Source organism: Prosopis cineraria, unplaced genomic scaffold (genome assembly GCF_029017545.1).
Source record: "Prosopis cineraria cultivar Desert tree isolate PC_DT_omini unplaced genomic scaffold, ASM2901754v1 PC14, whole genome shotgun sequence".
Lineage (NCBI taxonomy): Eukaryota > Viridiplantae > Streptophyta > Magnoliopsida > Fabales > Fabaceae > Prosopis > Prosopis cineraria.
In genome coordinates this window covers 4,940,895-4,951,032 of record NW_026555345.1, presented here as the reverse complement: position 1 = coordinate 4,951,032, position 10,138 = coordinate 4,940,895, and the positions used below count along the sequence as shown (strand labels likewise).

The window sequence follows — 10,138 nt, the reverse complement described above, 5'->3', positions numbered from 1 at the left end:
TGATAAAGAAAAGAAAGAAAAGAAGAAAAGAAGAAAAGAAGAAAAGAAGAAGGGGGAAAAAAGAAAGAGGAAAGAATAAAAAAAATTTAAAAAAAAATCATTGCAGACTTGAGATCTTTAGGATTCAAAACCAGTACAGGTTTAGATAAAGAGAAAAAAAAATGAAGAAAAATTTAAAAAAATAATTGAAGGAATTTTAGCATATATGAAAAAAGTCCCACATTGATTATTTAAAGAATGTTCTGAAGATATATAAAATTAAAACAAATCACATCGAATTGGTTTAAATTATTTTATTAAAAAATAAACCTAATATATATCTAATTCTCATTCTCATCAAGTGACATGCTTTTCCATATATTTTGGGTCAAATAAAAGAACTGTATGCAGTTGGTGACAAAGGCGGAAAGTAAAACTTCCACGCGTTTTGTTGGTCTCATAGCTTAACGGCCTAGGGGTGTTTACTATCCCGCCCCAACAAATAATCAGGATTGACATTTTGTTTTAGGTCCCTTTTTTTTTTTAAAGTCATTCCATTTCGTTATGAATTGGGATGGGATTGGGACTACATCGTTTGTCTTCTATTATTTTGGTCCCATTAATTCCACCATCGTAATGCTGAAATTGACCCAGGTCATGCCTCAAACTTATAAACAATGCATTTATTTGAATAAAACGAACAGAAACGTCTAGCCCAAAAACCCAAAAAAAAAAAAAAACCATCCAATACATACCCTATATACCTTCATCCATTTACTTTGAAGCTCGTCTCCACCAACCAATCTGATCTGATTGCAAACTGCAATAATGTCAGCCATTTCTCTGGTTCTGCTTTCGTTCCTTTATCATCTGGTCTTCCTCACCGCTCAGCCTCCTAACTTCAGATATTACAGATGTTTCGATATCAAGGGCAACTACACAAATACAAGCACGTACCAAACCAACCTTAATATCCTTCTCTCGGATCTCGCTTCCAACGCTCAAATTGACTATGGCTTCTACAATCGCTCTCGCGGCAAAAACCCAATAGAGTTAGAACAATTGGGTTATGCAGAGGAGATGTTAAGCCAATTGAATGCCAGGGTTGCCTCAAGAATGCCTCGCTTCGTCTCCCACAGGTTTGTCCGAATCAGAAGGAGGCCGTAGGAGGCTATGACGACTGCATGCTACGATACTCCAACCAATCAATATATGGGGTCATGGAATCTAACTTTTGGGTGCCTCTGTGGAACGTGAATAACGCAACAGACCAAGATAAGTTCGATCAAGTGGTTAATGAGTTGTTGGACCGACTGAGAATGAAAGCTGCGAATGGAGATTCACTTCTTAAGTACGCAGCAGCGAATGAATCGGGCCCGAGCTTCCAAACAGTGTACGGGGCAGTTCAGTGCACTCCTGATTTGTCTCAACAAGATTGCTTCGACTGCTTAGTGGAGGCTATCTCGCACATTCCAGATTGTTGTTCGACCAAGAGAGGCGGCAGGGTTATCATGCCCAGCTGCAATATTAGGTATGAGAATTACCGTTTCTTTGTTCCCGTGGCTCACGATTCACCATCATCACCATCACCATCTCCTCGTTATTCTCCTCCAACATCAATTTCTAAAGGTACTAATCTATTGGATTTGGATTTTGTAAATGATCTAAATTTACTCACTTAAGGAATATCACAATTATAATTATTGAATTTTATCAATATTTAAAAATTATTAAGTTATATTTCTGGTCCCTCTATAAAAATTTAAAACAATCTTCACGATCAAAAAGCTCCTCATATATGTTGTCCTTGCAACAAAATTTGAAATTAATACCTTTTGAATATTATATGAAAAAATTTGTTATGGTTGTTTAATTAAATTAATTGGATAGTTGTTATCATGCCATGTGAGACTTATTGAATGAGTGGAGTTATGCTGTTCACTAGATCCAAATCTTCTATTTAATCCTCAAAGTCAAGGAAAAAGTTGTGTCAAAGAATTGTTGCATATAATCCATGAAGACTATTGGCAAACTTTTACTTTCGTGTGCTTTAAACCTGTATTTTGGGGCAAAAAAAACTTTTTATTTTTTGGTCTTAATTTGGGTTTTGGGTTTGGAATGCAATATGATTCGTGATGTTTTACAATGAATTTCACCCAATTACGAGTCCAAGAGAAAGCATGTGTTGGGGGCATTGCATCTAAACCCTCCTTTATGAATGTGAAAATTTTTTATTTGTAAAACATGTTGAAATCAATGCACCAAATTTTAAGTAAACTTTCAGTTTTGGCCTCTCCACATGATCATTTCTGGATTCATCCCTGATTTCACCCGTCGTCTTCACATAACTTACTGCCGTATATTTATTTCCATATTATTTGACAAATATGTATTAATTTTGGTTAAGTTATTCACATGTGAATGGACTATTTGAGTTGACGTAGGAAGTTTGACAAGGAATAAAGTTAAACTTAATGATTAATATATAATAATGAATAATAACTTATAAACTTAAACCTCAAAAATTTTAAATTAAGATATAGTGTCCATTTACTACTCTTACCATTTCAATGCAGAAAAAGAATATTTCAGGGACATCAATTAACTTGAGGAAATGGTTTGGGTTAAGGTATAATTTTATCTTTAAACTTTTCCTCAATGAGCAATTTTACCTTTGAACTATGTTTTTGAGGAGCAAAGAATCCTTTCTATAGGTTGTCTATTGCTCTTTGAAAGAATAGTTAAAGGGTGAAATTGCCTCATTTGTTAGTCACTACTACAAAATAAGTTTACAGGAGCGCTTTTTTTTTTTTTACTTTAGGGAGCGCTTTTGAAGCGCTCTCGTATCGAGCGCTCCGAAATGTATAGGAGCGCTTAAAAAAGCGCTCTTGTATATACGCTATACAGGAGCACATACGGGAGCGCTCTTTACAAAAGCGCTCCCGTATGCAACCATACCGGAGCGCTTTTATAAAGAGCGCTCCCGTATGAACCATATAGGAGCGCTCTCTGGAAGAGCGCTCCCGCATGTTACTTTACAGGAGCGCTCTTCAAATGAGCGCTCCCGTATATTACTTTAATTTTTTTTTAAATCAGATTTTTTGAAATTTCTCCTTTTACGTCTCTTTAACAATGGCAAATCATAATATCAAAAATTAATTTAAAAATAATATCAACATAAAAATTTATATACAAGAAAAGAATTTGAAACTGATACAACAATTTCAATTTCCTAACTAACCTAGTTTAATTTCTAACAAGCCTAACAAATGAAACTATTGTTATTTTTCTAACATTGAAATCTAACTTCCTATCACAAACAGCCAATAATATATTCTGACAACTCTTCAACTAAATCTTCTATTTGCTCCATGGTAAAATGCGAACATCTTACTCCAACAAAATGCTACACAAGATATGAAAGCAATATATAAGTAATTAACATTATATCAACTTAATTTCAAAGCTTTTGACTTACATTTTCAGGAATGATCAACTCTTGTTGTGTGATTACTTCTCTCATAAACTTTATAACATAATATCCACACTCCCAACCTTGTAATTATGTAGGTACCTACATATAAAACAATAAAAGATGTCATTATCAAAATATGGTAGAAATAAATTCTAACTTAATTTAAAATATTTCAGCAATGAAGTTATATATATGAATCATTTCATCAAGACGGTCAATATCATATGTCCCACTATCACGATCAAATGTTGAGTAACTCGCACTATCCCTCCAATCATTTGCATTATTCCTTGTCTCCCCATGCATGGTCCAACAAGTATAAGTTGGATCAATTCCATTACAGATTAAATGATCTTTCAATTCTATTGGCTTTACTCTTTTTCCATAGCAACATTTCAAATAAGGACATATGACTTCAGGGGAGTCTTGATCACAACAAAATGCAAATTAAATGAATTAATCCACACCATCCCAATATTCTCTAGATAGTCGATTAGCCAACATCTACTTATGATCCATATCACTAATATGATTATCAAAATTCAATAAACAAAAGACTTAGATTTCTATAAAAAAAATTCAACAACATCTTCCTTAAAAGAAGAACCTCCCAAATGATGAAACAATTAAATTCCACAACAGAACACATTTAAACTAAAAAAATCAATTCATCCAAATAAAAATTTAGTAGCATAATGCATCTAAATTCTGTCAATCAATTGTAATTTAATTAATAACAATAATCTCCCTTAAAAGTATATTTCATAAATAAAATAAAAATGTTCAAGTAGTTTCCTCAACTTTAATCTAATTATCAACTACAAATACTCTATAATTCTAATATAAATAACTCCAATTCATATATTATCTATAATATTGATTATTAAAAAATATATATGAAATTTATTCTCAAATATATATAAATATATCAATATATTACATTATAAATTAATTATTAAAAAAATACCTTCACAGTGTAGTCTTCATGGCAGTAGTGGAGGTCTTGGCAGCGTTGCTTCCTCGGCTGTACAGCAATGACACACGGCTGCAACGAAGGTCTTCACGGCGTCGCTTCCTCCGGTGTATAGCAGCGTCATAGATCTGGAACAGCAATGCAGATCTAGAATAGTGATGCGGGAGATGGCAGTGACGGCGACGGCAGCGCAAAAACAGAGACAGATGGTGTGACATGACACAGAAATGAACGAACAGCGATGAACACTGATCTGGAACAACGAACAGCAGCGGACGACGATCTGGAATAGTGAACAGTGGCGAAGGACGATCTGGAACAGCGAACAGCGGAGGACGACGATCTGGAACAGCGAACAGCGACGGAAGATAGACTGATACAGTGACGATCTGGAACTCGTTGGGAATGCACAACCTCAGCAAATGAGAGAGAGGTTTGAAAGAAACTCATGAATAGGGAAAAGAAAACTGACGGGATGCAGAGATATAAAAGACCACCTCTTCCGGAGCGCTTATTAATGAGCGCTCCGGAAGAGGTGGTCTTCCGGAGCGCTAGTCAAAGAGCGCTCCGGAAGATCCCTCTTTCGGAGCGCTCTTTGACGAGCGCTCTGGAAGATCAACTCTTTCGGAGCGCTCATTAAAAGAGCGCTCCGGAAGATGAACTCTTTCGGAGTGCTCATTCTAAGAGCGCTCCGAAAGATCAAAGAGCGCTCCGAAAGAGTTGATCTTCCGGAGCGCTCGTCAAAGAGCGTTATCTTATTGAGAAGCTCTAACATACAAGAGCGCTTATTTAAAAAAGCGCTCCGGTAAATTCCGCATTCACATTTTAGAGCGCTTTTTAAAGAAGCGCTCCTAAATACCCGCTCCTAAAGATATATTCTGTAGTAGTGAGTACAAGAGTAAAATTGTTTTTGAAAAAAAAAATTAAAGATAAAAATGCATGTTAACCCAAATGATTTTGTTTTAGGAAGAGGGTTTTGAAGAGCCAAGACTGCTGTGGCTGGGTTTGTAATTGAATGTAGCACGCGTAGTCAAAGGTTTTTTTTTTTTTTTTGCTTTGCCTGACGTAGTCAAAGTTTGACTGCCCCAGTTGATACGGTTCCGTTAGCTCTCTACCCAAAATATTTTAAATTCCAGACTTTAATTTGTGCCTTCTTATGAGGACCAATATTTTTTCCCCTCACTTTCTTGATTTCCTCGTGCAATAAATTTCATGTGCAGTTTCCACCAGGGAAAAAAAAGAAAAAAAAAGTACCTGCAGGCTACTATATATATTTGGCAGAAAATTCCGAAGTTTCAAAAGTTTTATTTAATTTGCAGTGGTTTTCCTCTATTTTGTCAATGAACTAGAAGGATTTTTCCATATATATAGACAAATTATGAAACGCTCAACTTATCATAGATTTTATATTTTATTTCTGATATGGATATCTAAATCAGAAAGAATGTCTGGCTTTCGCAGGGAAGAGTAGCAAATCAAGATCTTTCATTGTCATAGTTGTGCCGCTGATTATTGTTGTAGCCATCTTACTACTCATCCCTGTCTTCATTTATTTCCGAAATAGGAAACCCAAAGAAACAAGTCAAAGTAAGTCCAATTAAATATTTCCTCAGCAATTCTTGCAAAGATATAGTACCATTTCAAAAGAGAGAAAATATTTTAATGACTTGTTTCAATTATTCCTTCGCGTAGTCAATGAAGCTGATCAACTTGATGATGAAATTAAAGCTACTAAGTCAATGCAATCAGACTATGACACCATCAGACTTGCAACTGATAATTTTTCAGATGTAAACAAACTTGGGCAAGGTGGATTTGGACCAGTCTACAAGGTAGAATAACAACAATGTGAGGATGAGATTTCATCACTTTGTAGAAAGTCATGCATACTAAGATATGTAGCTCCAACTTAGTTTGTTAATTACAGGGCAAGCTCTATAATGGGGAAGAAGTTGCCGTCAGGAGGTTATCCATGAATTCTGGGCAAGGAGATATAGAATTTTAGAATGAAGTAATGCTGGTGGCCAAGCTTCAGCATCGCAATTTAGTGAGACTACTTGGTTTCTGTTTGGAAAGAAGAGAAAGGCTGCTCGTCTATGAGTTTCTTCCCAATAAAAGTCTTGACTATTTATTATTTGGTAAGTAATACCTACTGCAGCTTAGTTAAATTGTGTTCTGTCTCTCTCACTTGAGTTAAATTTTATGAGCTTTGTGGGCATAAAGTGTGAAGTATATAATTTTATATCTTGTCTGGAAATTCAATTTCAACAACAAAAAGATGATAGTAAAGATCAAACCTGCAGTAATCACTTGTTCATGCATGGTAGCGTGTTGATTTTAATTTCACTGCAACAGCCTCACCATATGAATCTTTAACATTGAGAATGAGATTTTAGATCCAACTCAACGTGCTCAACTGAATTGGGAGATACGTTACAAGATCATAGGAGGCGTTGCTCGTGGTCTTTTATATCTTTATGAAGATTCTCGACTATGAATTATTCATCGTGATCTTAAAGGAAGTAATATTCTTTTAGATGAAGAGTTGAATCCTAAAATATCAAATTTTGGCATGGCAAGATTATTTGTTGTAGATCAAACGCAAAGTAATACTAGTAGAATTGTTGGAACCTAGTAAGTATCACAAGTCTCATTGTCCTATTAAAGAAACAAATTAAACTTCAAGATCATTACACATATAGCAACATTTACTAAAATTTATTCATAATTGGCATGCAGTGGATATATGGCTCCAGAGTATTTAATAAGCGGACAATTCTCAATGAAATCTAATGTTTTTAGTTTTAGCATCCTAGTCTTAGAAATTATAAGTGGGAAGAAAAACAGTGCCACCTTTCATGGAGAGAATTCACATGATGATTTGATAGGCTTTGTAAGTCTCTTCCCTCTTGCTTTCTCTCTCTCTCTCTCTATATATATATATAAATGAAATTAAATTGCATTATTGTGAAATAATAATGAATACTAATGTTGAGGGTATTACTGCAGGCATGATAAAATTGGAGGGAAGGGACAGCCTCAAATATAATAGATCTTGTACTTAGCAGTGGTTCAGGAAATGAAATAATGAGATGCATCCACATTGGTTTACTATGTGTTCAAGAAAATGCAGCTGATAGGCCAACAATGACTTTGGTTTCACTTATGCTGAGCAGCCACTCCTTGTCTTTGCCATTACCCTCGCAACCTCCATTTTTAATGAATAGTAGAAGCTTATTAGAGATGAACTCAAGGGAATATAGTTCATCTGGGGCTACAAGATCAAGTGAAAGAAGAAGCAACTATGTTGAAGCCTCAAAAAATGAAGTCTCAATTACTGAACTTTATTCTCGTTAATATATCCGACCTTGCATGTGACATTCAATGCATCAATTTTAATTTGCAGCTTACCTGCCTCCTAAAGAAAAATTGAAAGCCTACTATTCATATGGAAATAAATAGACTCTCTAGATTTTGATGTAGAATTTTTTTCACATAAACTAGTGAAATATTTAAACTCTCAGTTCACATATCATTTCAAAGGTTCAATTGTGCCAATAGGTTTCTATGCGTAGTTATAGTACGATAGCTGCCAAGTTTCTATTAGCATTTCTACAATTTCCAAGCTACTAAACGATCCGTCTTGGCCAATATCCAAGGAGAAAATGCACAAAATATAAAATAAAATAAAATAATGCATGAGAAATATACATATCTCATTCAAATATCTTTGTTTTATGTTTTTTACCAGTAATATTATGTACATTCATTTTTTTGGTACAGTATATACATTTATTTTGAACAATATATATACAAGGGTACTTGGCCCATTTGAGTTGGACCAAGAGAGAAAGCCCATGAAATGCCACTAAGAACGTGTATTAGAGTCGCAGATGAAGAATTTTGAGAAGTCGTCCTATCTAAATGCTGTCTTCCCCTCCTAGTCTGAGATATTTTTTCATGAAAGTCTTTTACTTCTTGGTTCACCCCGCAAATCTTTGGTTTCCTCTTGCGTGTAATACTGACCTCCTCTTATCTATTTCCCCTTGTAACTTCTACTTTATTTTCTCCACCTCCATTTATGAGCCATTTCATTAGAATTAAAGAAAACATTAAATCTTATTAATTCTATATTAAAATTTGACAAGTTTTCACTTCTACCTTATAATTAAAACAAAAATTTTATTTTTTCTATCAATTAATAAGAATATAAAATTAAAGATGAATATAAAAAAATAATAAACTGTTTTGTAAATAGTATTAAAATTAATTTATTTCTTTGTTCTATAAATAGGAACAGAGAAGTTTCTTCCATTCCTACATCTTATTCGGGTGCTGATGATAGTCCAATTTAGCATGGTAATCTTTCTGGTAGATACAAGATCGAAGATCTCAGCAACAACATTCTAACTTCCATTGGAAGGATTTTTGGAAACTGAAACTTCATAGAAATATATACCTCTTGTTTCCATGGAAGATGCTTTAATGATACTATTTCTTCATGTGACATTCTCTAGGATAATTATTGCTTCAATGTAGAATATTAAGCTACATGTCGTTCCAAGCACGTGGAATTTTCTACTTTCCGCACTAACTTTACCAATTTGATATTTTATTTGACCCAAAATAGAGTCATAAACACTTATCATCTTAACGATAAAAATTAGATCTAATGATTTAAGATGACTTCTCAGTACTCATGAGCACTGAAATTGGTTTCATGATCTTATAAAGTTTGCATTTTTAAGTTTTTCAATATAATGCGTGCACTTTACATGTTTAAATATATATCTTACTTTTGTACTGAACTTGCTTTGTGATTAATGAAATGTTTTTTTCCCCGAGGCCAAACAATAGATGCTTGTACCTCACCTTTAAACTTCACAACATCAACTTCGGAGCATCGGGATAGATGCTGACCCTCCACAACTTATTAATAAATGTCATAACCCAATATCTTTTATTCTTTTTCAGAAATGGAAGATGGGCATTTATTGTAATAAAGTCATTTGCTGCTCCATCTTTCTCTCTTTAGTTCATTCAAAATACTTCCCTCATTTTAAATTATAAAATATTTTTAAATAAAATTTTATATATCAATAAATTTTATTAAATACACTTAACAACCTTATTTTTTTAAATAAAAATATAAATTTTAAAAATATTCATAATTTAATATATTAAAAAAAGGACATAAATTAATTATAGAGAAAGAGAAGGGTAATATTAAAATTGAATTGACATATTTAATGAAACTTTAATTTTATCCAAAGTGTCTTATATTTCGAAACGAAGAAACTTCTTCAAAAGTGTCCTATAATTTAAAACAGAGAAAGTACTAATTGCTTATTTTTAAACTTAAATTGGATTGAAGTTAAATTTCTCTCAATCAATAGTGTGTTTGGCTAATTTATTTCAGATATTTTTATTTAGGCTAAATTTATAAAACCCCTCTCAATTTTGAGATAGTTGTATATAACTCCCTTCACTTTTAAAAGTTTAAAATTAACCCTCTAATCTTTAATTTTATTTTGCAAAATCCCTTATTGTTAATTATGTTATTTTTTATGAGGGTTGAAATGTCATTCAACTAAAAAATATTATTAAATAAAAATATTTATATTGTATAAACTATTTATAATAAATTTCTTATGTTTTTTGAATAGTTGAGGCATTGATAATAGTCAAAACAAATGTTATATCACAATAAA

The 10,138-nt window shown here is 33.2% G+C and overlaps 1 pseudogene; it reads left to right on the top strand.

The window, feature by feature from the left end:
* The first annotated feature begins 807 nt into the window (after positions 1-807).
* Positions 808-7,834, top strand: LOC129293334 (cysteine-rich receptor-like protein kinase 44; annotated as a pseudogene).
* The last annotated feature ends 2,304 nt before the right edge of the window (positions 7,835-10,138 follow it).